The 26,789-nt window shown below is 38.1% G+C and overlaps 1 protein-coding gene and 1 long non-coding RNA gene across 3 annotated transcripts in view; one reads left to right on the forward strand and one right to left on the reverse strand.

Moving 5' to 3' along the window:
* Positions 1-26,789, forward strand: part of SPATA5 (spermatogenesis associated 5) — a 374,551-nt gene that overhangs the window by 333,451 nt on the left and 14,311 nt on the right. The gene's annotated exons all lie outside the window — the stretch shown is intronic.
* LOC117085879 lies at positions 1,772-26,270 on the reverse strand. The gene is made up of 3 exons (XR_004438115.1): positions 26,260-26,270; positions 9,239-9,248; positions 1,772-2,277 (listed from the first exon to the last, which is right to left on the reverse strand). It is a non-coding gene; the product is annotated as an uncharacterized LOC117085879 (long non-coding RNA).

A 26,789-nucleotide genomic window follows, 5' to 3' on the forward strand; every position in this document is an offset into this window, starting at 1 on the left:
ACTCTGTCAGTAGTTTCTTTTGATATACAAAAGCTCTTTAGTTTAATCAAGTCCCATTTGTCTATTTTTGTTTTCATTGCAATTGCCTTTGGCATCTCATCATGAGATTTTTGTCAGGCCTCATGTCCAGAATGGTATCTCCTACGTTATCTTCCAGGGATTTTATAGGTTTAGGTTTTACATTTACATCTTTAATCCATCTTGAGTTGATTTTTGTATATGATCTAACGAATAGGGGTCTAGTTTCAATCTTCTGTACATGACTAGCCAATTCCCCTAGCACCACTTACTGAATAGGGAGTCCTTGCTCTATTGCTTGTTTTTGTTGACTTTGTCAAAACTCAGATAGTTGTAGGCATATGGTCTTATTTCTGGGTTCTCTATTCTGTTTATTGGTCTGTGTTTCTAGTTTTGTACCAGTACCATGTTGTTTTGGTTACTGTAGCCTTGTAGTATAGTTTGAAGTTGAGTAACAAGATGCCCCCAACTTTGTTCATTTTGCTTAGGATTATGTTGGCTATTCAGGCTTTTTGGTTTTGTATGAATTTTAAAATCGTTTTTTCTAATTCTGTGAAGAATGTCATTGGTAATTTGATAGGAATAGCACTGAATCTGTAAATTGCTTTGTACATTGTGGCCATTTTAACAGTATTGATTTCTTCCTATCTGTGAGCATGGAATGTTTTTCTATTTTTGTGTCATCTGTGATTTCTTTCAGCAGTGTCATAATTCTCCTTGTAGACATCTTTCACCCCCTTGGTTAGCCGTATTCTTAGGTATAGTTTATTATTTTTGTGGCAATTGTGAGTGGGATTGCATTCCTGATTTGGCTCTCGGCTTAGATGTTTTTGGTGTACACGAATGCTACTGATTTTTGTACCTTGACTTTGTATCCTGAAACTTTTACTGAAGTTATCAGATCCAGGAGCTTTTGGGCTGAGGCTATGGGGTTTTCTAGATATAGAGTCATATTGTCTGCAAGCAGGGATAGTTTGACTTTTTCTCTTCCTATTTGGATATCTTATTTCTTCCTCCTGCTTGATTTCTCTGGTCAGGACTTCCAGTACTATGCAGAGTGGGAGTAGTGAGAGAGGGCATTCTGGTCTTGTGCTGTTTTTCGAGGAGAATGCTTCCATCTTTTGCCCATTCATTGATGTTGGTTGTGGGTTTGTCATAGATGGCTCTTATTATTTTGAAGTTTGTTCCTTCTATGCCTGGTTTATTGAGGGTTTTCTAAATGAAGCATTGTTGAATTGTATCAAAAGCTTTTTCTGAATCTATTGACATAGTCATGTTTTTGTTTTTAGCTCTGTTTATGGAATTAATCACATTTATTGATTTGTATATGCTGAACCAAACTTGCATCCCAGGGATAAAGCCTACTTGATCATGGTGGATTTGCTTTTTCATGTGCTACTGGATTTGGTTTGCTAGTATTTTGTTGAGGATTTTTGTATCAATGTCCATCAAGTATATTGGCCTTAAGTTTTGGTTTTTTTTGTTGTGTTTCTGCCAGATTTGGGTATCACAATGATGCTGGCCTCATAGAATGAGTTGGGGAGGGATCCCTCCTCCCTAATTTTTTGGAATTGTTTCAGTAGGAATGGTACCAGCTCTTCTTTGTACATCTGGTAGAAATCTGTCTGGTCCTGGACTTTTCTTTGTTGGTAGACTTTTTTATTACTGCTTCAGTTTTGGAACTTGTTATTGGTCTGTTTAGGGATTCAGTTTCTCAGGTTCAGTCTTGGGAGGTTGTATGTTTCCAGGAATTTATCAGTCTATTCCAGATCTTCTAGTTAGTATGCATAGAGGTCTTCATAGTACTCTCTGAGGGTTTTTTGTATTTCTGTGGGGTCAGTGGTAACATCCCCTTTGTCATTTCTAATTGTGTTTATTTGGATCTTCTTTCTTTTTATTAGTCTAGTGTTCTGTCTTACTAATTTTTTCAAAGAAGCTATGCCTGGATTCATTGACCTTCTGTATGGTTTTTCATATCTCAGTTTCCTTCAGTTTAGCTCTGATTTTGGTGATTTCTTGTCTTTTGCAAGAAACTTGGGATTTATTTGTTTTTGATACTGTAGTTCTTCTAGTTGTGATAGGATGTTGTTAATTTGAGATCTTGCTAACTTTTTGATGTGAGCTTTTAATGCTATAAACTTTCCTCTCAACACTGCCTTAGCTGTGTCCCAGAGATTCAAGTATGTTGTATCTTTGTTCTCATTAGTTTCAAAGAATTTCTTGATTTCTGCCCTAATTTCATCATTTACCCAAAAGTCACTTGGGAGCAGGCTGTTTAATATCCATCTAATTGTATGGTTTGAGCAATTTTCATAACATTGATTTCCAATTTTTTGTCTTTTGCCTTAATTTTCATTTATGAAAATATAAAAAATATAAATATAACATGTGATAAATGCAGGAAGTACAATACTGATGCTTTTTCTTTGATATGTACATTCCAGAAATTAGTTATGTTTACACATTAGGGTGAGTCATGTGCTGAGCCTTTAGGAGAAATTTTAAGCCTTAATCTGTATATTTCTAATGTAAATGGCACCATATATCTCTGGGACACAGTAATAGACCCCAGAATTTAAGACCATGTCAAAGAAATCTGAAATGTTTTAATTTTTCTCCTACTGTGAGTTTGCTTTATCTCTGCTTGAAAAATGAAGTTTCTTTTCGGCCGGACGCAGTGGCTCACGCCTGTAATGCCAGCACTTTGGGAGGCCAAGGCGGGTGGATCACCTTAGGTCAGGAGTTTGAGACCAGCCTAGCCAACATGGTGAAACCCCATCTCTACTAAAAATACAAAAATGAGCCGGATGTGGTGGCAAGCACCTGTAATCCCAGCTGAGGCTGGGGCAAGAAAATCACTTGAACTTGGGAGGCAGAGGTTGCAGTGAGCCGGGATCACGCCGTTGCACTCCAGCCTGGATGACAGAGCAAGAGTCCATCTCAAAAAAAAAAAAAAAGAACTAATGTATATAAATATACATACAAGTTGGAAGTATAGCAAAGAGATAAATAACTCAGTTTCTGAAATTAGGAAAAGCAAAATTTGAATCCCATCTCTGCCATTTACTAACTCTATGACTCTGGAAAGTTTTCTAATAGGTATCATAGTTATAATAATAGTACTTTCTTCCTAGGGTCATTGTGAAGATTAAATTATATCACCCATAGAAACTTTGCATTTACATATCATGCACCAAAGATTATAACAAATCCAGTTTTTCAGTTCACTGAAGAAAAATGGAAGTGATTGTCCAATGTAGATGTCAGCACATACTGAAGGGTTCAAGAAATAAGAGTTGTAATTGTCACTGCTATTATCAGTAAATAGATCATCAATAAGTAGAAGTTAACTGATCAGTTAGCTCAAATTGAGCAATCAATACATGAGTTACTAGAAAGCAATATTTTTTTAAAGATCTATTATGATATAAAATACAACTCAGGGATTGGGAATAAATGTGTATACATTTACATAAGAACAAGTGTTTAACTCCAATTTCTTTTAATTAGGTTAGTTCGAATTTATGATAGAGCCATACATATTGCAGAGGACACTACTATGTGCAATGCTAAGTGATATTTTCTTATGAGATTTAGTGTGCAGGTTCTTCAGGTAGAAGAAGTACAGGCAGTGGCATTTAGTAGACCTGGGTTCCAATCCTAGCTCTGCCATTTATCAGCTGTATTACATTGAGTAATTTAGTGAACCTGTCTGAGACTCTGTAAAATGGCAATAGTAATACTTAACTTTCATAGGCATTATGAAGATTGGAAATAATATATAGGGTACTTAGTAAATAATAGCTATTGTTGTTATTCTACCACTACTTTTTTTAATTAATAGCCTGTGTACTACCACCATTTTTATTAATAAAATTAGGTTCCTTTATAAATAAACATTAGTTTTCTATCCCTGCTGTAACAAATTGCCATACACCTAGTAACTTAAAATAACACAAATTTATTATCTTACAGTTCTGGAAGCCAGAAATCTGACAAAGGTCTTATTGAACTAAGATTAAGATGTCAGCAGGGCTGTACTCCTTTATGGAGCCTCTTGGGAATAATCCATCTCTTCGCCTTTTTCAGCTTTCTGAGGCCCCCTGCATTCCTTGGTTCATGGCCTTTTCCTCCGTCTTTAAAGCTAGCAGCCTAACATCTTCAAGTATCCTTCTGTTTCTGACCTATGTCTCCCTGTTCCACATTTAAAGGATGCTTCTGATTACATCTGACCTATCCAGATAATCCAGGATAATCTCCCTATTTTAGGGTCAGGTGATTAGCAATCTTAATTCCATGTGTAACCCTAATTCCCCCTTGACATGTAACATAACATATTCACAGTTCCAGGGATTAGAAGGTGGACATCTTGGGGGTGGGGCATTATTCTGTCTACCACAATAATCAGAAAAAGCATTTGTTGCATAGTATTGTATTTGCCTTAATAATCATGAGAAATTTGCAGTTACAGATCAACCGGTACCATAAATTTTCACATATTAGCATTTTTTTGTTTTCATTTTGTTCTTTTTTTAAATGTTATTTTAGTATCTTGGTTAAAAGTAGTATCATTTTGGAAATTCACATTTTTGGCTACTATAGCTGTATTGCGTTTTTTATTTAAATTGCTATATTTGAAGCTCTAAAGATACAACTGCATGAATATATGTGGGCAAATTTTTGAACTGTTTTGTGGATAAAGGGAAAAAGGGTAGGGACAGGATGTTTTTCATCAGTTTTTAGGAGTCATTACAAAGTTCACAGGAAAATATGTCTCCCTTCTAAGATAAAAGGTGCCGAATATTTGTCTCTAATATTAGAAAGCAAATGGCTCGCAAAAATTCTCAAAGATAATGTGAATCATGTTCTTTTATAACACTGGATAAAGGGGGGGGGGGAGTGACATTTGGGGTATTAAACCTGAGCTAAACATCCTAATCCAGAGAGTAGGTGATCTTTAGACCTACAGGCTGCCAGTGAGGTGTTGTCAGATGTTGGAGTTTAGGCATAGACAAATGCACTGGGAAGAGAAGAGTGCCATTGGCCCATCACTTCAATTCTGGGCCTCAGTTTTTCTCATACCTATTTTGTGGATTATGTGGGTTGCTAATTAAGACCCCCATCTACCTTTGATGCTCTTTAAAGTAGAAGAAAGAAATTTAAACAAATGAACGACACTAAAAACAGAACAGAAACCACCAAGATGTCCTTCAACAGGTGAATGGATGAATAAAAATCCAGACAATGGAATATTATTCAGTGCTAAAGAGAAAATGAGCAATAAGGCCATGACAATGCATGGAAGAACCTTAAATGTATATGACTAAATGGAAGTAGCCAGTCCAAAAAGGCTACATGCTCTGTGATTCCAAATATATGATATTCTGGAAAAAACAAAACTATGGAGACAGTGAAAAAGATCAGCAGTTGTCAGGGATTAGGGGAAGGGAGGGATGAATAGGCAGAGCACACAGGATTTTTAGGGCAGTGCAACTACTGTATTCACTACAGTGGTGGATACATTTCACTATACACATGACAGTGTAACAATGTAGGTTCATCACTTATAACAAATGTACCACTCTGATGTGAGTTTTTGAGTATAGTGGGCAGGCTGTGTGTATGCGAGGGCAAAGAGTATCTGAGAACTCTGTACTTTATGCCCAGTTTTACTGTTAACCTCAAACTGCCCTAAAAATTAAGTCTATTTAAAAAATTAAACAGGGTTGGAAGAAATGGAAGGGGAGAAAATAAAAAGGCTACTCACTGAGCCTTTCCTCATCTCCACTGCCTGTTTCACACACTTGGCTTTTTCACTCTAGTTTTTCCTCTCCTCCAACCTTAGTCACTTTCACGTGGATAGTTAAGACAGCTTTTTCACTCTAGTGGATAAAGTATGCTCTAAGTTATCTAAAACAAGCATGTTTGTCTTTCTTATTGGGTTAGGGAGAATCTGCTGTATGATCCAAATAATATACTCAACACATTAACTAGGATCCAGTATAACATGAGTGATGGGTCCACAAAAATCCAACTCTGGAAGTATCAATTCATGTTTTACAACTATTTTTGGAGAGTGTATTTCTTTTTAAACCTTCATTAGTTCATTGTTACCCTTAAGAATACACTGTGTCTGGATCAGCAAGATCATACAGCCACCCCTGTGCCCAGAGAGACTGGGTTCTATGACTGGCTTATCAAAGAGTTGGCATAGCTGAGGGGCAGTTCCCCAAAGAAGTAGTTCACTTGTTCAAAGAACTAAGAAGTCGTTATTTAAAAGTTAAAAAAAAAAAAAAGTACAACGGAAAGAAAGGAGGGGGGGAAGAAAAGAAGGTAAGGAAGGGAAAAGAAAGGAAAGACGAGGGAATACCATGTTTCCTGTATCAAGGTTGTATCGAGCCCATCAAGACACCTACCAGGATGTTTTACAAGATTTTCTTTGAAACAGAAGGGGAAAGTCAGTGTTTCTTCTGTATCAGAACACTTCATGTATGAAAATGATTTTGCTTCACAAAAACTATGAACATAAATGCCTTGCACTTTTATATTTTGTCCCTGGAAGTCTAGGTCATAAAGGTTTTGGATGTGATCTCTAAAGCATATGTTCCACCGCAAAGTCTTTGTATATTCACCATCTCTCTGGTTTCCATGGAGGTGATGATGGAACTTATGTATAATTTCACACTAGCATTGTGCTGCAAATTATGTTTATCAAATATTAAATTCTGATAAAGGGAATAATATTTTAAGTCATTCTTAATTCCTGAATAATGCTGCATGTTCATGGTTAGATAACATTTGACTTCAAAGTCTTTCACAACATAAACTTTGATTTCATACTAGTATAAGTGTCCTGGTAGGGAAAAAAAAAAAAGAGAGAGAGAGAGAGAGAGAGAGAGAGAGATGTTTGTCGTTCTGATAGGGCTAGGGAGAATCTGCTGTATGTTCCAAATAAATGTTTTCTACCATTACCATCTTGTTAAGCTAATGCAAAGAAGAACAGCAGTTTTTCTTACCCAGAATCCCAGATGTCCTACTATGAGGGGAGTTAACTGTCTAAATCAGGGATCATTAAACTATAGTTTGAGGATCAAATATGGCCCACAAACTGTTTTTGTAAAGCCCACAAGCTACGAATGTTTTACCTTTTTTTTTTTTGAGACGGAGTCTGGCTCTGTCTCCCAGGCTGGAGTGCAGTGGCCGGATCTCAGCTCACTGCAAGCTCTGCCTCCCGGGTTTACACCATTCTCCTGCCTCAGCCTCCGGAGTAGCTGGGACTACAGGCGCCTGCCACTTCGCCCGGCTAGTTTTTTGTATCTTTTAGTAGAGACGGGGTTTCACCGTGTTAGCCAGGATGGTCTCGATCTCCTGACCTTGTGATCCGCCCGTCTCGGCCTCCCAAAGTGCTGGGATTACAGGCTTGAGCCACCGCGCCCGGCCTGTTTTACCTTTTTAAGGGATTGAAGAAAAATCAAAAGAAGAATAATATCTCATGACACATGAAAAAATGTATGAAATTCTAATTCCAATGTCCATAAAGTTGTATTGGAACACAACCACACACATTCATTTACATATTGCCCATGGCTGCTTCCACACTACAAGGGCAGATTTGAATAGTTCCAGAAGGAACTATTCTGCACAAGACCAAAACACTTGCTGTCTGGCCCTTTACAGCGTAAGTTTGCGCACCCTAACGTAAATAATTGTTTCACCATCTTCCCACCTCTCCACCGACGCACATGTTCTTCCTATCATCTCTCTCTCCTTCCTTCCCTTCTTCTCTTCCTCTTCACACACACATACCTCACTTTGAATTTGGCAATTATGATTACCTACAGTAAAGGGTAAGTGGAAATACATTTTAATTTTCATTTGTCATCTCTCTCCTTCCTGTCTGCTTTCTCTTTCCTCTACTGCCTTTATATAGAATGTCTGAGGGCTGTGCCCTTTTCCCAAAATATTTTGTTTTTAAGGTGGGGGTTAGATCTTGGTACATTTTTTTACTTCCATGGAAAGTTCTGTGTTAGTATGTGGTCCCATTTTTAACCTATTTGCAGACACCCCCGATTATCTAAAATCACTTTCACATGGGGCTGAGGTTAAGCTTTATTTCTTTTGGCATGTCCCTGCCACAGCAGACACTTCCTCTTTGCCTTGAAAGGACAAAACGATGTTCAGCTGTCTGGGCTTAGGCCCAGTATTTGATTTATACATTATTTAATTTCCTCCTGAAAATTGGAAGCAGGACTTTCAGGAATGGAAGTCAGTATTTTTCATTTGTTTTAGAATACTTCTAGGTCTAATATAATCATCAGTGGTAGATGTCGGCATGATTAGGGGGTGACTTAAGGTAAAGCAAATAAAATGTGAATACAAAGGAAAATTATTTGACAATGGAGAAGTTCTGAAGTTTTTGAATAATCATTATTGTATGTGTTATTAGGTTTTGGGGGTACTACATTTTGGGGCACCTGTCTTCACTTTATCCATTGAAGGAAAGACCTCTATTATGTTATAGTTGCAATTGTTGGGGGATTAGAAGTTTGAGGAAAATGTAGTGTAACCCTTCCAGTAATTTTACAGAGGATTTTTGGATTCTCTGTGAGCTGCTACTGCATTTGTCTTCACAGTTAAGTTCCTACGAATGCCAGGATGTGAATGCCAAAATAGTTTGGATTTTAACAGCAGTGAACTCAGGAAATTAAAAATTAACTCTGGAAATACTATTTCATGTTTTACAACCATTTTTGGATAGTGTGTTCCTTTTTAACCTTCCTTAGATCATCGTTACTCTTAGGTTACAACCTGTCTCCTTTTTACCACCAACGTTCTTAAAAGTCTGGCACACCTACTGCCTCTACTTCCTCACTCCTAATTTGCTTCTCAAACCCTGGCAGTCTGGGCTCTCCCTCCCTCTGCACACTGCTAAACTGACCTCACGATCTCCTTCTCTCCAATTTAATGACCAGCTCTAAGTCCTCAGCTTTCCTGACCTTTTTGCTCCATCTGTCAGAATTCATACTGTCTTCCTAAAGCCCTCTTTCAGTTTTTATGTGGGACTGTCCTAATTTCCTCTACTTCTACCTCGCTTTTATAGACCCATCTCCCTAGTATGGAGCTGGGCTTAAGTGTCCCCCAGTTTCTGTTTCTTGAACCATTTTTCTCTCTACATTCTTAGGCTTTTTCCCTTCTCATTTTTTCTCATTACCTGTGACACTTCAGGAGAACTCAGAGGGCTGCAAAGAGCAGAGTTTGAAAACCACCCCGGTCCTGTCAGACTACTTTTGAGTCCTTGATACAGTCCACCCTATGCCACCTCTGTGCCTTCACATGAGTGTGTACCTTAGTGTGGGAGCGTGCACTTGCCACCAACACCACCAGCTACATCTCTTCACATTCTTGTAAAGCTTATTCCTAAAGCATCTAGTCTTTGATGTTACCAGGCTCCCAGTAGATGCTTTCCCTCCCTCATCTGAGCTATGGTGGGTAGAGAAAAGGTACTAGAATCAGACAGATATGGATTTAAATATGGATCCACCACTTACCTGTGTGTGATGTTGAACAAATTTACCTAAAGGCTTTAAAATCAGAAATTTATAAATTTCTTCATTTATAAATTGGGGGTAGGGGAAGAATTTTACCTACCACATTAGATTGTTGGATAGATTCGGTAACTTATGTGAAGGCAAAGAACACTTGGAACTCGGTGGTGGAGGTGGTAGTGCTAATAGTGCTATTATCACCATCGTCAATATAATTATTTCCACACCAGCATTTTGTTTCTCATATGTCAGTTACATCACTGTACTTATTGTCTTGTTCTCATTTCAGAATTTCAGACTCCTTGAGGTTTCATTTATATTCCTCTGTTCCTCAAGAGCATAGAACAAGGACTTAAGCATAGGTTTTCCTAAGTGAGTTGAGTTGCACAGAATAGCCCTTCTCCCCTAAAGGAAAATACTGACTCCACAGTATTCTTAAAAGTGAGAGCTGGTAAGTTTGTAGCTGTCTCTTCATATTTTAATCAAACATTATCACACTAAAAAAAAAATCGTTGTTACATTTTGTCACACTAAAACTTGAAACTAAGTAGCCTTTAAATTTTAAATTTTAATCTCTCCAAGAGTTAATGACTTATATATTTAGATATGGGTGGTCTGAAGTAATTATTTTTAAAAGAACTACTTTTGTATTTGATGCATAAATTATATCAGTAGTAAAATATTTAGAGAAGATAATATATATTCAAATATTAAATTGCTTTTGATTTTATACATTTGATTTTGTGTCCATCTTATTTTTGATTTTGTAAAATCAACGCTAACTGCAAAATTTTTTAGCTTAAATAACCAGCAGTTTTTCTTTTTACATGTTTTTACTTATAAAACCTTTAACTTCTGTCTCTCAATATACTTCTGGAAAAATTTTCTGCTTCTGGGAAACATCACTTTTTCACAAATCACACATCGACTTTGTTATAAAAACCTATAACTGCTTTGCTTGTTGCTCTGAGGGCCAGAGTTGTAGATTAGGTTCTGCTATGGATTTCTGAAGGCTAAAGTAGGGAAGGAGTGGTTGTGCTATTGTGATCTGAACTTCTGTTAACAGGAGAGTAGCAAAGCAGTGAGGAGTTGAAAGGCCTTAAAAAAAAAAAAAAGTATACATTCACATGGAGTCCTTCTGAATAAGTACCAGCACCCCAAAGTCACTAAAATTACTCCCCAAATCAGGCAGTTATCAATCAGAAAGCCTTTATGGATCACCAGTTTTGCAGGGCTCGATATTTGGTGGTGTCCTCACAGCTTTGAACCAGACATGCTTCTCCTGAGTTAAGGACACCTCTACTGGCAGGCCCCTAGACAGTGGCTCAGGGTACTGATGGGGTCAGAAAAGGGAGAGTATGGCCAAAGAGCAGATTGAGTCCACACTCAGGAATATAAACTAGTATCACAGCTGAGAGCTTTATTTAACATTCCACTTAGTTGTAATCTCTGCTTAATCTCTACTGTTTTTATTTGGCTACTAGCTATTTAGTGTAGCCCCATTTTTGTGGAAGGCTGGCCAAGAGCACATGTCAACTCAATAGTAGTAAAAACCAGCTCTACTCAACCTACATGAACACATGAGCACACAAATTGTGTGGTTCTGAAGTTTGTGGGGGTATTTTTTAGTTTTTGATAAATCTTCATCTGCCTAAGCAGTATATACAATGTAAAATTAAATATGATACCTGCTATAAAGCATATAAACTCCACATTTGGTCAAAAACCAACTTGTTCAGACTAAAGTCCTAAATTAGTTAACATGAAGTCAAATATCTTATTTTATGCTCTTCATATATTTTCCTTCTTTCCTCCATTGTTCTTTTTCATTCCTTCATATATTTGTTGACCATGTACTATATGCCATATAAGGTTCTAGGCACTAGCATAATATTAGCAAAGAAAATAAGGAAGTCTATTTTGTGAGAGGCAACAGACCATCAACAAAATAAAATACAGTATATGGCAATAAGAGAGAAGAGGCAAAATAAAGCAGGGAAGGAGAATGGGATTATAGGGAGGTCTGCAGGTTTTAATAGGGTGTCCATCTGTGACAGACTGGATTAAGAAAATGTGGCACATATACACCATGGAATATTATGCAGCCATAAAAAAGGATGAGTTTGCGTCCTTTGTAGGGACATGGATGCAGCTGGAAACCATCATTCTTAGCAAACTATCACAAGAACAGAAAACCAAACACTGCATGTTCTCACTCATAGGTGGGAACTGAACAATGACATCACTTGGACTCAGGAAGGGGACCATCACACATCAGGGCCTATCATGGGGAGGGGGGAGGGGGGAGGGATTGCATTGGGAGTTATACCTGATATAAATGACGAATTGATGGGTGCTGATGAGTTGATGGATGCAGCACACCAACATGGCACAAGTATACATATGTAACAAACCTGCACGTTATGCACATGTACCCTAGAACTTAAAGTATAATAAAGAAAGAAAGGGAAGGAAGGAAGGGAGGGAGGGAGGGAAGGAAGGAAGGAAGGAAGGGAGGGAGGGAGGGAGGGAGGGAGGGAGGGAAGGAAGGAAGAAAGGAAGGGCCAGGAAGCCAGGGTCACTGGAGTGAAGAAAGTGTGAGGGGGTTCTAGAGCCCAGTTGAAAAATGTGGGAGTGATTGGTGTCACATGCTAATAGATTAAATAGATTGAGAACTGAGGATTGACTGTTGGATTAGTAACCTTGACAGAGCAATTCAGTGGGGGAGTGTTCAGAAGTCTCATTTGAATGGGTTTAAATGAGAATGGGAAGAGAGGAAATGGAAAACGGAAAATAAAGACGGCTCTTCCAAGGAGTGTTGCTAATTGGAATGAAAGCAGATATGGAGACAAGGAAGGGACTAGATTACATCTATAAGGTGAGAAATTACAGCGTGTTTTTATGGTGGTGGTAAAGCTTGACTCAGGTAAAAGGAAATGGAACCCCATGCATTAATAGAAAGATTGATCTTGGCAGCACAGATACTTCATCTATTGAAACAGGAAGGAAAGTTGAGTATGTACATACAAGTAGAGGGAAAGCGTAGACTCAATGGTGGTAGCATGTTGAAAGTTATTTTATGCCACATAAACAAACTTTCTTTCCAGTGCTTAAACAACATCTGCAGTATCCTTCTCATATGGTCATTTACACATTATCTCAACAGCTATCTCATATTTGGCCAGCTTATAAATTGTTAATATGTTTCTTCCTCTTACTGAGCAAAAACCTTTCTTCTAGAGCATTGATCCTAGTTCTGCTTCCCATAGCCTCCCAAGATGGACAGTTTTAATTTTTCTATAGAAGAGCCTTTCAAGGACTGGAGGGCTGATGTGGTTTCTCAAGGCTGACCTCATTCCTGCTGGTTCTCACACCTAGCCCTTCGGTGTTTCTGCTGGCATGTGTGGTTTTAACCCCTCTCACATTCAGACATCTCATCTAACAGGGCCCAGGGTATTTAATCAGTTTCCTTTGCTAATCAGGCCTCATTGGTCGTGGCCTTTGGTATCTGTTTTTCTCCCAGGCTTTTTTCTACGTATTTAGTGTTTCTCACAAATACTAACATTGAACCAGCATGCCATTAAGATTTATTTATTTATTTCAGTAGCTTTAGGGGTACAAGTGGTTTTTGGTTACATGGATAAATTGTATAGTGGTGAAGTCTGGCCTTTTAGTATACCCATCTCCCAAAATAGTGTACATTGTACCCAACAGGTAATTTTTCATTTCTTACCCCCACTCCTACCCTACCCACTTCTGAGTCTCCAGTGTCCATTATACCACTCCATATACCTTTTTGTACCCATAGCTTAGCTCCCACTTAATACTGCATATGAGAACCAAATACTGCATCTGAGAAATGCAGTATTTGGTTTTCCATTCTTGAGTTATGTTGCTTAGGGGAATGACCTCCACTTCCATCCAAGTTGCTGTCAAAGACATTACTTTGTTATTTTTTCTGGCTGGGTAGTATTCCATGGCATATATATACCACATTTTCTTCATTCACTTATTTGTTGATGGGTACTTAGGTTGATTCCATAACCTTGTGATGGTGAACATATACATGCAGATGTCTCTTTTATATAATGATTTCTTTTCCTTTAGGTAGATACCCAGTAGTGGGATTGAAGGATCAAATGGTAATTCTACCTTTAGTTCTTTGAGATATCTCCATAATGTTTTCCATAAAGGTTGTACTAATTTACCTTCTCACCACTAGTGTATAAGCATTCCCTTTTCTCTGCATCCTCATCAACATCTGTTGTTTTTCTGTTTTTGTTTTTTGTCTTTTTAGTAACAGCTATTCTGACTGGGGTAAGATGATATCTCATTGTGGTTTTAATTTGGAGTTCTCTGATGAATAGTGCTGCTGAGCATATTTTTTTATATGGTTGTTGGCCATTTGTATGTATGTCTGTGAAAAATATCTGTCTGTGTCCTTTGCCCACTTTTTTTTTAAGTTCCAGGGTACATGTACATGTTTTACAGGTTACATAGGTAAACATGTGCCATGGTGGTTTGCTGCACCTATCAACACATCACCTAAGTATTAAGCCCAGTATGCATTCACTATTTATCCTGATGCTCTCTCTCCCTGCCCCCCAACAGGCCTACTTGTTAATGGGGTGCTGTTGTTTGAATTCTTTGTAAATTCTGGATATCAGTCCCCTATCAGAGGCATAGTTTGACAATATTTTCTCTCATTCTTCAGGATGTCTGTTCACTCTCTTGATAATTTCCTTTGCGGTGCAGAAGCGTTTTAGTTCAATTAAGTTCCATTTGTCTGTTTTTGCTTTTGTTGCTTGTACTTTTGAGGTCTTAGTCATGAATTCTTTGCCTAGACCAATGTCCAGCAATCTTCCTTAGGTTTTCTTTAGTCTTTTTACAGTTTCAGTTCTTACATTTAAGTATTTGATCCATCTTGAGTTCTTTTTTGTATATACAGTGAGAGATAAGGGTCGAATTTCATTCTCTTGTGTATGGCAATCTAATTTTCCCAGCACATTTATTAAAAAAGGTGTCCTTTCTCCAGTGTATGTTTTTGTCGTAAAAGATTGTTGGCTATAGATATGTATTAGTCCATTTTCACACTGCTGATAAAGACATACCCACCACTGGGCAATTTACAAAAGAAAGAGGTTTAATTGGACTCACAGTTCCACGTGGCTAGGGAGGCCTCACAATCACGGTGGAAGGCAAGGAGGAACAAGTCACATCTTAAATGGATTGCAGCAGGCAAAAAGAGGGCTTGTGCAGGGAAACTCCTGTTTTTAAAACCATCACATTTCACGGGACTCATTCACTGTCACAAGAACAGTGCAGGAAAGACACACCCCCATAATTCAATCACCTCCCACTAGGTTCCTCCCACAACACATGGGAACTGTGGGAGTTAAAAATCAAGATGGGATTTGGATGGGGACACAGCCAAACTAGATCAAGATTTATGGCTTTATTTTTGAGCTCTCTATTCTGTTTCATTGATCTGTCTGTTTTTATACTAATACCATGCTGTTTTGGTTAATATATCCTTATGGTATAGTTTGAGATCAGATAATGTGATGCCTCCAGGTTTGTTCTTCTTGCTTAGGATTGCTTTGACTATTTGCGCTCCTTTTTGGTTCCATCAGAATTTTAGGATTGTTCTTTCTCATTCTGTGAAAAATGATGGTGGTATTTTGACAGGGATTGCACTGACTATGTAGATTGCTTGGGAAGTATGATCATTTTCACAATAATGATTTTTCTAATCCATGAGTATGTGATTGTTTTTCCATTTGTTTGTGTCTTTGTGTCATTATGATTTCTTTCATCAATGTCTTGTAGTTCTCCTTGTAGAGATATTTCACCTCTTTGGTTAAGTATATTACTAGGTGTTGTGTGTGTGGCAGGGGTTGCAGCTATTGTAAATGGGATTATATCCTTGATTTAATTCTCAGCTTGGCAATTATTGGTGTATAGGAGTGTTACTAATTTGTGTACATTGATTCTGTAACCTGACACTTTACTGAATTTATTTATCAAATACAGGAGTCTTCTGGAGGAGTCTTTAGGATTTTCTAGGTATCATATCATATCATTGGCAAACAGAGATCGTTTGACTTCCTCTTTTCCAATTTGGATGTCCTTTATTTCCTTCTTTTAACTGATTGCTCTTACTAGGACTTCCAGCACTGTGTTAAATAAAAATGGTGGAAGTGAGTATCCTTATCTTGTTCCAGTTCTTAGGGGGAATGCTTTCAGTACATTTAGTAAATCCTTTCAGTGTGATGTTGACTGTAGGTTTGCCATGTATGACATTTATTATTTTCAGGTATGTTCCTTCTATGCTTAGTTTGTTGAGGGTTTTTATCAAAAAGGATGCTGGGTTTTATTGAATGGGTTTTCTGTGTCTATTGAGATGATATGGTTTTTGTTTTTAATTGTTTATGTGGTGAATCACATTCATTGACTTGCCTGTATTGAACCATTCTTGCATCCCTGAGATGAAACGCAATTGATTATGGTGAATTATCTTTTGATGTGCTGTTGGATTTCCTTTGCTAGTATTTTATTGAGGATTTTTGCATCTATGTTTATCAGGAATATTGGTTTGTTGTTGTTGTTTCCTTTCCTGGCTGTGGTATCAAAGCAATACTAGCTTTGTATTATAGAATGAGTTAGGGAGGATTCTCTCTTTCTCAATCTTATAGAATAGCTTTACTAGAATTGGTGCCAGTTATCCTTTGAAAGTCTGACAGAATTTGGCTATCAGGCATGAATTGGTCCTGGGCTTTTTTGTTGTTGTTGGGAGACTTTTAAATTACTTATTCAGTCTCACTTCTTGTTACTGGTCTGTTTAAGATTTCTATTTCTTCTTGATTCAAGCTTGGCAGATTGTATGTTTCCAGGAATTTATCCATTTCCTCTGAGTTTTCTTGTTTGTATGTACAGGGGAGTTCATAGTAGTCTCGAGTGATCTTTTGTATTTCTGTAGTATCAGTTGTAATGATTCCATTTTTATTTCTGACTGAGCTTATTTGCATCTCCCTTCTTCTTGGTTCATCTAGCTAGTGATCTATCAATGTTGTTTATATTTTCAAAGAAACAATGTTTCATTTCATTGATTCCGTGTATTGTTTTTTCTATTTATTTCTATCAATTTTATTTAGTTCTACTCTCATCTTTGCTGTTTCTTTTCTTCTGCTAGGTTTGAGTTTGGTTTGTTCTTGTTTCTCTAATTCCTTGAGGTGTGATGTTAGCTTGTCAATTTGTGATCTTCCTGTCTTTTTAATGTAGTCATTTAATTCCTCTTAGCATTGCTTTTGCTGTATCCCAGAGATTTTGATAACGTATCACTATTGCATTCATTTCAACGTTTTTAAAAATTTGTATCTTGACTTCATTGTCAACCCAAAGATAATTCGGGAGCAGATTGTTTAATTCCCATGTCTACGTCTATACATTTTGACAGTTCCTCTTAGACTAGGTTTCTAGTTTTATTCCTCTGTGGTCTGAGAAGATACTTGATATGATTTCAATTTTTTAAAATTTATTGAGACTTATCTGTGGCCTATTATATGGTCTGTTTGGAAAATGTTCCACATACTGATGAGAAGAATGTACATTCTTCAGTTTTTGGGTAGCATATTCTGTAAATATCTATTAGATCCATTTGTTTTAGAGTCCAGTTTTAAGTCGTGTGTTTTTTTTTTGTGGACTTCCTGTCGGTGGAGTGTTGAAGTCCCCCACTATTATTGTATTGCTCTCTGTCTTTTCTTAGGTCTGGGAGCATTTGTTTTATGAATCTGGGAGCCCTGGAGTTAGGTGCATATTTATTTAGGATTGTTATATCTTCTTGTGGAATTGATCCCTTTATCATTATATAATAACCCTCTTTGGGGTTTTTTGTTTTTGTTTTGTTTTTACTATTATTGATTTAAACTGTTTTATCTGATATAAGAATGGCTATTACTGCTTGCTTTTGGTTTCATTTGCATGGAATATTTTTTTCATCCCCTTACCTTGAGTCTATAAGAATCTTTACGACTTCAGTGGGTCCCTTGAAGACAGGAGATATTTGGCTTGTGTTTCTTTATCCATTCTGCCAGTCAGTATCTTTTAAGTGGGGCATTTAGACTCATATTCAACATTAATATTGATATGTGAGGTACAGTTCTAGTGATCATTTTGATTGTTACCTAGTTGTTTTGTTTTCTTCATTATGTTACTGTTTTATTAGCTCTGAGTTTTATGCTTTCAAATGTTTTTATACTGGTGCATATTGACCTTTCATTTTGAAATTTAGAACTCTTTTTAGCATCTTTTGTAGGGCTGGTCAAGTAGTGACAGATTCCCTCAGCATTTTCTTGTCTGGGAAAGTTTCTCTCTCATTTATGAAAATTAGTTTTGCAGGGTACAAAATTCTTGGCTCCCCATGGGAGAAGCCCCAGCTGTGTCTGCAGTGATGGGCTGACAGTTATTCTGTTTTTGAGGAGATTAAAGATAGGACACCAATCCTTTCTGGCTTATAAGGTTTCTGCTGAGAAATCTCCTGTTAGTCTGATAGGTTTTCCTTTATCTTTCAAGTTATCTGATGCTTTTATCTCACTGCTCTTAGAATTACTTCATTCACATTGACATTAGATAGCCTGATGAATATATGCCTTGCTGATGTCCTTTTTGCAGTGAAGCTCCTAGGAATTCTTTGAGCATCTGGTATTTGGATGTCTAAGTCTCTAGCAAGACCAGGGAAGCCTCCCTCAGTTATTCCCTCAGATAGATTTTCTGAATGATTTGCTTTTTCTTCTCTCTCAGGAACACTTATGATTCTTAGGTTTGAATGTTGTATATAATCTCATATTTCTTGGAGACTTTGTTCATTTCTTTTAACTCTTGTTTCATTATTTTTTTCTGATTTAGTTACTTCAAAAGTGTTGTCTTCAAGCTCTGACATTCTTTCTTCTCCTTGGTCTAGTCTATTTTCAAAACTTTGCATTGCATTTTGTAATTCCCAAAATATGTCTTTCATTTTTGGAAGTTATGGTTTTTCTTCAAAATATGTCTCTTTAGAAAACTTTCCATTCACATTCTAAGTTGTTATTGTGATTTCTTTATGTTGGTTTTCAGCTTTCTCCTGGATCTCATTGAGCAACTTAATAGTCAGCATTTTGATTTTTTTAATCTGGCATTTCAAAGATTTTGTTTTGGTTTGGATCCATTGCTGGGAGGTTAGTGAGATCTTTGGAGGGTGTTGTAGAACTGTGCTTTTTATATTGCATAATTATTTTTCTAGTTCTTTATCATTTGGGTAGACTACTTTTTCTTACTATTTTTGAATTTTTTTTTTATTCTACTGGGTTAAAAAAATTCCCCTTGAGGATGTGACTTTAATGTGTGTAGTATAGTTACCTAGCTTAGCTCTGAGTGCTTTCAGTGGCAAAGACTTTACAGGTTCCTTGGTTATAAAACATCTTTGTGCAGTGGGTTTCTCATATGCTGGTTGTAGTAGCAGTGTGCTAGGTTGCTAGGTGTATGAACAGGTTCACTGTCTTGTGGGGCTGGAATGGCAGAGGTCCCATGAAGCTTACCTCATTCTCCAGTGGTATGTACTTTTCAATTTTTTTCCCATAATATTTTTCACTGAGTTGAACAATTCAGCTTTCGGGCCAGTAGGAGGTACCACAGGTAAAAACCAGCTGCAGCTTAAGCAGATGGATATATGCAATACCCCAGTGGTGGACAGAAGTCCCAGCCTTGACAGAAGCAATGCAAGGAGCTCTCCTTGAAAGGCACTGAGGTCTTTGCAGGAGAAAGGGAGGGAGCCACCTCAGCTCCTCTTCCAGAGCAGCACAAAAGCAGTCTACCTCCCTGTCACACTCCTGTCCCAATATTCTGGATATTCAGATCAGACAAGGCACTTCTGTGGACCTGCAGAAATGCTGACATTCATTTAGAGAGGGATTGTGACCCTACCCCAAAGTGCTTCAGAAAGGCCATCCATAGGTGCACCCAAGCCAAACTCCCATGGAGGAGTCCCAGCCACATCTGCAGTGATAGGCAAAGGGTAGAAGAAGTCCCCTTCTCCAGGTCCCTTCACGAGCACTGGGGCTGCCCAGCTGCTGGGGTAGAATGACAGTTTTTCCCCCACTTAGCCCAGCACTGCATCTGTGCCTCTGCTGAAAGAAACTTCCCACAAGCAGAAAGTTCTAGGACTCAAAGGCTGCACTCTTAATTTATTTTGTTCCACAGGGTGCTCCCTTGATATGGTACCCTTTCCCTTCCCCTAGGAGTGGCAGTCCCTTAGGGCCAGACTACTGTAAATACTGCTGCTTCTCTAGGTATAGCCACCCTGTGGGGGCTGCCACAATCCAGGCTGGTGCTGGGGAATGTCTGCAAGGGATTCAGTGATGTGAAGATACAAGGGTTAAAGGATCCTGAACAGAACAAAGTCCCACAACCTATGTGCACGAATATGGCAGCCGCTACTACAGCTCAGGCCTAGGGCAAGAGGGAATGGACACTGTGCAAACAAGGCAGTGCCCTCAAGAAGTCCCCAGATCACAATCCACTGCTGTACTTGTGCTCATAAGGGCAGAGACACTCTGCCTGAGCTTAGATGCCAGCAGTCTGCCACAAGACCTAGAGATGCTAAGAGTACTCCCATCTACCCTTTCCAAAGATTACTAAGCTTCTCGGGGTTTGACCTCTGCCAGCTTCTTATAAAATAAAGTGCACTTAATTTTGTGTGTGTATCATAGGTTCTTCCAGTGAACTCTGTGATAGGCTCTAGCACTCTCCCCTTATCACTCCATTTGGGCTATGATTATTCACCTATAACTTTGGTTCTTCCTTCTGAGGAGAATCGTCACCCATGTCTCTTATCAGCCAGCTGGAGAAGTTCTCTGATGCCACACGTTGTGGACAAGTCTGCAGGATGTGCACTGGCTTGGGCTCTGCTCTTAGCTTCAGAGGGGAGTGATGTTGCATGGAGCTGAACTGAACTGACCTGTCCTCTGGTCTCCCGAAAGCAAGTGCAAGCACCAGCTCTGATGAGGGTGGCAGGGGAGCGACATAGACTCTGTAAGATTTATTTGGTTATAAATAGCCCTAGTGTGGCTCAGTGAGTGAGAACTCACTGAATATAGTTTTCAGATGCCAGCTATAGAAGTAACGTGCTGGGCACATGAACAGGCTCACCATTAAGTTTTTATCTAATGTGTTTATCCTTAGGATGAGTCCAAGGACAAAGTACAACCATCAAAGAATCCCTTCCAAACCTATATTTATCCATTAGCTAACCCCATCTAGACAGGATTATAATTTCTAAGTATTCACATGATCCCAGGTAAATCCCCATCAAATCCAGGAGACTTGGTCAGATTAAATGGTATGAAGCAAAGAAAAAGGGGCATATTACCAGTGTGTTGAAGCCACCATGCCTGGGAATATAGTGTATCACTGAAATTGAGTTAGTAGGGCAGGCAGTTTTCAATTCAAGATGACACATCTAATGTTGAACACTGTGGGTTATAAGTACCCAGAAAGATACCTGAGCTAAAGATGAATATTTCACAGTTATTTGCATAGGAGTGATACTTAAAAGACATGAGAGTAAATTCATTCTTTGAGAGATTATAGGTAAAGACTAAAAACGAGGGGCCAAGGATAATACATCATATGTCTATGGCATATAAGTATATGATCTTAGGAGAATTAGAAGCTAGTCCTAGCACATTATCATGTACATGAAAAGTTGATAGAAGAGAACCATACTGGTTTGCAGCACCTGTATAAATATATCATCCTAATTTTCCTATTATCTCACTTCCTCAAGCCCGTGATTGCTGCTTCTCACAGTTTAGAAGCTGTATCTGAGCTGATCTTAGTCCCATGACCAGCCCCATTAGCACTACTACCGCCTTTACCATTACAACAGAGCATTAGCAGCAATGGTGACAACCAGAAGACTGTGAGTCAGCTCCAGTAGCCAAGCTTAGGAGAAAAGGCAGGTCATTTCGATAGCATGAAGCCACTTGGAAATGTGGAAAGGTAGAGCTGTGACTAGAGCTGGCAGAGGCATAAGCCTTGGAAGGCTGGTTGGGGCAAGGTGAAAAATGGGAAGAACAGAAGCAGGTAAAGAAGTCAGAAAAGGCAAGATTTTACCAGGTTCTTTCCTCTTTACTGGAATTTGAATTTTGTCCTACTTGCCTGTTGTGAGACTTTGACTGACATAAATAAATCTTAAAACGAAAAGGGAACAAAAGACTGAAAACAGCTCAAATAAACTATGGGTTAAATAAACTATGCTCCTGTAAAAGGAATGAGAAGTAGCTCTCTATATAGCTATGAAGTTGTTTCTAGGATAAATTGTTAAGTGAAAAAGACAAAGCAGAACCAGACGCCGTGGCTCATGCCTGTAATCCCAACTCTTTGGGAGGCCAAGGTGGGCAGATCATTTGAACCCAGGAGTCTGAGAAAGTTGAGAAGCAGAAAGTTCTAGGACTCAAGGCCTTCTGCACTCTACCAAACATGGTGAAAACCTGCCAGCATGGCGAAACCCTGTCTCTACCAAAAATACAAAATTAGCCAGGCATGGTGATGCGTGCCTGTAATCCCAGCTATTCTGGAGGCTGAAGTGGGAGGATGGCTTGAGCCCAGGAAGTCAAGGCTTCAGTGAGCCAGGATCACACCATCTCACCAGCTGAGCACAATCTTATCTCAAAAGCAAAACAAAACAAAAAAAGGTAAAGCAGAGAAAAGTGTAAACACTATGCTAACATTTTTTGGGAAGATGGCAGGAGAGGTGGGAAAGCGTCCCTTTATCAATATATCCCAGCTAATAAATGAAGAAGGAATAACAGAAATAGGATAGCATCATTTTGCAGCCCTTCATGAATGAAGAGACCTAGACAATCATAAGTGTCTACTAACACATGAAAAGAAGTGTAGCATACATTATGTGCATCTCAGCAATACCTATGAAGTATTTGTTCAAAAAAAAAAAATCAAACCTGAAACTCCTCAAGCCTCTGGATCGTATTACAAGTTAATAAGAAATACAGGAGGTAGGAGATGTTAAATAACACCAGAGGGATGCAGGAAGCAAAATAAGGAATATGGGAGACTGGATAGGATATATAATTCTGTTTCTTCAACATAAATTTTAAGGGAAAGGAGAAAGAGAAATCCCTTAGATATGAGATATAGTAACTAAATGTAATGTATCACACCTATTTTGATCCCAATTGAAACCAACCATCTGTGAAATATACTGACTGGTAAATTTTAACACGAACTAAATATTGATAATATTAAGGAAACGTTGCTAATTTTAATGTGGCATAAAATAGTTACACTATATCTTTAGAGAGATATGCACTGAAATATTTATGGGTTAAATATTGTGATTCTGAGGTTTGCTTCAAAAAAATCAGTGCAGTGTGGGAGATAGGATTACACTGTAGATGAAACACAATTGGCCATGAGTTGGTCATTGTTAAAGCTGGGTAGCAGGCTAGTGATTTCACTGTATACTGTTCTCTGCACTGTTGTATGTGTTTGAATTTTCTATCGTTAAAAAATATTAAGCAAGAAGAAAACAAATAGCATTATCTTTTCCCTAAATGTTCACAATCTCCTCTGTCACCCCTTTCTCCTATTTTCTAAGGAGAAAGAATTGGGCAAGTTTACAAAGTGGGGTGGAGCTGTTGTGAAAGATACTTCAAATCCTTTTTTAGCTACTCAGAATTGTAGCATGAAGTCAAAGTTCTCTAGGCTTGAATGCTGTATACCTCATTCCTCCCCTCCTTAAGCCCTGTCAACACACATTTCGAGTTATATGCACAATTTTAATTGATTGTAGAGAATTATTTTCAAATAACATTTCCATACTGAACAGCTCCAGATTGGAGTTTTGTAAACTCCTAGCCATTCATGACCCCTCCTCCACCCACAAAAAAGTTGTTTTTGTTTGCTTTTTCTTCTGATTTTCATTTAGACTTCTTTCTTTGCCACGGAAGTGAATAGATTTAACACAAATATAGCATTTTCTAACTTTGACCATAATCCATACTGGAATCATCATTCAAAAATAATACTTTAATTGTTCCTACAAATTTCATAATCATTTTCAAAGAAGTTGATTGGTGGCCCTTGAGGCTTTTCAACTTTATCCTATTTTGGATGATATCTGTGGCCTGGAAATCAGTCATATAGCCCAAAATGTTACCGAGACTACTAATGAACAGCATGGTCTAAGAAAATGACAACTAGAGGCGGGGCACGGTGGCTCACGCCTGTAATCCCAGCGCTTTGGGAGGCCAAGGCGGGTAGATCACAAGGTCAGGAGATTGAGACCATCCTGGCTAACATGGTGAAACCCCGTCTCTACTAAAAATACAAAAAAGTAGCCGGGCGTGGTGGCGGGCGCCTGTAGTCCCAGCTACTCGGGAGGCTGAGGCAGGAGAATGGCCTGAACCCCGGAAGCGGAGCTTGCAGTGAGCCGAGATTGTGCCACTGCACTCCAGCCTGGGGGAAAGAGTGAGACTCCATCTCAACAAAAAAAAGAAAAAGAAAGAAAATGGCAGCTAGAAACAAATCGCCCCATTGCAGCACGCTGAACACCATTTTTTAGAAGCATGCACCAGTGAGCAGGAATTCCAAAATGGCACCTTTGCAATGGTACGTTTTGAGGCATTGTGTTGCCAAGACAGAAAGAGAAGAAGCAGTGTATAAGCATCACAGATTTACATATACATAGAAAATGATAGAGGGCAGTTTTTACATCCTCTCTCTCATTTCCTCCACCAACCAACAATAGACCTGACTCAGATTACCTATCCAGCCCTCCTAAAGATCTTCACTTCCTCCCCCTAAAAAACTAGAGTTGCTGTGTTGTCAGTGTGAAAACACACACACACACATGTGTGCGCACACATACACATACACACACACTTGATTTGGTGCATAGGAAGTGACCTAATTCAATTTGTCCTCGTCATAGTGTGACAACTAGACTGAGCCAATCAGAGACTTTCTATAGGGTTTTGATTACTGGAATTGAGAAAATAAGGGCTTTCTGGTGGGTGAAGCTGTGAGATGTAAAACACAGCTACTGTGCCTGGTCATGTGAAGCCAAAGTACAGAGAGAAGCAGAGACAAAAACTATGGAGACGAAATCCCGATGGCATCCCAGGCCCTGCTTCCAGCTGGTACGCTGAGGCCCAGCCACACTGCTTTCTTGAAGTTCAGTTCGACTTATTAATATCATTACAATAAATTCCTCCTTTTGGATTCAAATTGGCTTTCCATCCCTAGCAGTTCAGCCCTAAAATACAACAGATGTCACAACTGATTGCACATATTCGGAGAAATAGGAGTAGCTGAGGCAGAATTTAGTCTACCTTGCTCGGAGACATTCACAGATACAGTATGAAGCTACTCATGAGTCCTCTTTGCTTAAAGTTACCCCGGTCATCTTTATTTCAGCACGTAAAGGTACATAGCCTTAAAGTCTTTTCAAGACTTGGGATTTTTCTTAAAGAAAACAAATCAAGAGTGTTAAAAGATTGGTATAAAAATATCAATAATTCTGAAGTTAACCCGAAACTTAATGTAATCTTCCATGAGAACATTTGTTGATGTGGGGGGGGGGGGTTTAATTCCACGAATATTATTAAAATGAGCAATCGGAAGAAAGATGTTTTAAAATATTTCGTTTCAGCATGTCAAATCTCGTTTTATTACAGAATTCTTTTGTTAAAGGCACAGCTATGCCGGGTTGCTGCCAGCGTGATAGGATCATAACAGCCCAGTTAATTTTGAAAGATTCACAAGTGCTAGGCCTTGGAACTACTGATGGCAACATGTACATCACATTTCAGTATAATGCTTAAACTTATACCACATCTTATGAATTTATATGCATCTGCAAATATGTGTGTGTGCGTCTGTGTCCATGTGCACGCATGCATATAGATACACATATATTTATTTCAAAGAGAATAGAGTTGGTGGGAAGTAGGACAGACTCGTAAAGTAATTAAGAATTTCTACTGGCTCTCACATTCTTCAGTGTAACTTAAAATGTGTACAAAAGATATCTTGAATACACTGTGTCAAAGCTGGTCTAGTTTTATTTCCAGTTAGATACCAGCATGCTAAAATGGAGATGCTTGTTACCAAGGTGTAGCTTGTCTAAAGCTTATTAATTAGATCTCCAAATGAAAAAGTACAGCCTAAAGAGGAAATTCTTGGCACTTGTTTCAATTATCGCCTCTTTAGAACATTATAGGGTGCTTTTATGTGTATGTATTATCATTCATAATAGAGAGTACATTGACTAAGGTTGCAAAGTCGTTTCCATTGTATCATAATCCCCTTGTGTCCAGTTGACTCACATCTCCGAAAAATTTCTGCTCAGTTACAAATGTCTTCTGGTCTCTTTCCAACAATACTTTTTTCGTTTGTTTGTTTGTTTGTTTGATGGTTGGAAATCTGAAGAAAGTTCACTTAGTTAAAATGGTGATGTAAAGTATATGAGTACAATCCTAAAATTTGCTAAATGTACATACTCAAATTTACTCAACTTTAGGTCAACAGATTTTAAAAACTAGATTAATAATCTATCCTTTAAGAATTCACCATTAGTTCTTCAAGAATACCAACTGCTGCATTTCCAATACCAAAACAACCTTATCAAGTGACAATTTACAGCTTTTAAATGAAATTTTAAAACACAATTTATTCATGATCAACACGTTTCATCCACCCTTCTTTTTCTACAACTATTTGCATATCTGTAGGCCTGCTATTTATTACAGCCTTTCTCATAATTTTTAGTGTAGGCTTAACAAGCATACCATTTTAAATCTTTCCTTAGGAGACTTTCTGGCTTTTCTCATTGCTGAACTCAACACAAACCTTATTCTCTTATTAGCATTCTTGCAAAAGAGTTTAAGTAATAATAGTGAAGAAAGAATGTTTAAGTTTGATAGTACTTTAAATAATAGACAATGATCAGAAGAGGAAAAAAAATGTGTGGGTATTTTGGTTAAGGTTTTCAAAACCTGAATCATCTTTATTCTCCACCTTGGCCTGAACAAAGAATGACTATAATAAAAATTTGGCCTATGTGGCTTTCACACATATGTGTTATTTCTTTCAGTTACATCATATATATAATTTTTTGTTGTTGTTAAAATGTAATAGCTGGATCTCACTATTGGCTTTCAGATCAGTAAA

Source organism: Trachypithecus francoisi, unplaced genomic scaffold (assembly GCF_009764315.1).
Source record: "Trachypithecus francoisi isolate TF-2019V2 unplaced genomic scaffold, Tfra_2.0 Lachesis_group1, whole genome shotgun sequence".
Classification (NCBI taxonomy): domain Eukaryota; kingdom Metazoa; phylum Chordata; class Mammalia; order Primates; family Cercopithecidae; genus Trachypithecus; species Trachypithecus francoisi.